The sequence below is a fragment of the Tupaia chinensis genome, unplaced genomic scaffold (genome assembly GCF_000334495.1).
Source record: "Tupaia chinensis unplaced genomic scaffold, TupChi_1.0 Scaffold000617_2, whole genome shotgun sequence".
Taxonomy (NCBI): domain Eukaryota; kingdom Metazoa; phylum Chordata; class Mammalia; order Scandentia; family Tupaiidae; genus Tupaia; species Tupaia belangeri.
In genome coordinates, this window is record NW_006160137.1 from 2,151,582 (window position 1) to 2,153,304 (window position 1,723).

A 1,723-nucleotide genomic window follows, 5' to 3' on the forward strand; every position below is an offset into this window, starting at 1 on the left:
AGCGTCTCTGTGCAAAGAATCAAAACACGAAACCCAGAACAATCCACATGTCACTTTCAGAACAGGCCAAATGCTTTTTTTTTTTTTTTTAAGCTTGCTTTTTTATAAAGTGTGTGTTCCAGGGACTAGCAGGTGGCGTAGTGGTTTAGGTTCTGGGTTCCTTTGTGGCTGAGCACTGTTCAAGTCCTAGATCCAGCTGCTTGAAACTCATGCCGGACGCATGTGCGTGCATGCCCCAAATCCTGAGAGAATAGAGGAGAAGGGATTGTGGCGTGGGCATCTCCCCTGGGGGGCTTATTTGTCACTTTCTGTCTCCCTCTCTTTCTCTCTCTGGAGAGCCCACGTGCCCTAAAGCAAAAATCTCTCTTAAAAAAAAAAAAGTTTGCATTTGAGGGCCAGTCTGGTTGTCTAGTGGTTAAGGAACCTGGGTCTCACATGGCCCACTTGAGTCCCAGTTCTGGTGGCTTGAAAATCGTGTTGGGAGCAGGTGCGTGCATACTCACAGTCCCGACAGGGCGGGGAGATGGAGAAGGGATTGCAGCGCGACTGCCCCATCGTGGGTGGGACTGCTTTCCCCTCCTTCACTGTCTCTGTCCCTTTCTGGCAGGTGCACAAATCTTCTGATAATTAAAAAAAAAAAAAAAGTCTGTGTTCCAGCTAATATGGTGTTAATAGATTCCCCCACAATTTAGTTGTGCAAAATAAGTACATATTATCCTCACAGATTCCTTTGAATTGGGGCATAGCACAGTGGAAATACTATTTCTTTTTTTTTTTTTTAAGATTTATTTGTTTTTAATTTTTTATTTTATTAATTACCATTAGTCTTCCATTTTGACCAAAGAGAGATAGCCAGAGGGAGAATGAGGAAGCAAGCCACCAGGTCTGGGACTTGAACCGTGGTCGGCCCTATGGGAGTCCAGCTCCTCAACCACTGCACCACCTCCAGGCCCCGGAGATGGTTTGTTCCTGCTGCACAGGACCTGAGACCTCGGCTGGGAGGAGCGCAGGTTGGGGGCAGAACCGTCTGAGGGCTCACCTCACGTGTCGCTCATTGTCGGTGCTGGCTGGGGGCCCTGGCGGGGGCTGTTCACAAACCACCTCCCCTTGGCCTCTCCACGCGGTGTGAGCCTCCTCGTGCCCCATTGGCAGGGTCCCCAGGGCGAGCTGCTGAGGGAGACCAGAGGAACTTGTATCTTGGCCCGTGACCTAGCTTTGCAAGTCATGTCCTGCCACTTCCACCACATCCTCGGTGGCCACCAGACCTGCCCAGGTTCCGGTTCACGGGGAGAGGAAACAGATTCTGCTTTTTGTGCTTGTTTGTTTTTGGAGAGATTTTTGCTGTAGGGCATATGCGCTTGCTGGAGAGAGACAGAGATAGAGAGAAAGTGAGAACTCACCCCCCAGGGGGATGTGCACACCGCAGGCCCTTCTCTTCCATTCTCTTCTTGGGATTTTTGGCACACAGGCACAGGTAGCAGGTGTGAGGCCTGGGACTTGAAGCCCCCACATGGTCAAACTGCAGTCAACCATGTGGGAGTCGAGTGCCTTAACCTCCTTGCCACGTGCTGGCCCCAGATTCTGCTTCTTAATGCAGAGTAGCAAGGTTTTGCAAGAGCACGGGGCACTAGAAATATCCCTGTGGTCATTTCTGCAGAGCACAGTAGGTACAGCCCAGCCGCAGAGTGGTGGGTGTTTTTTTACAGTCCACCCCTGAGGGCCC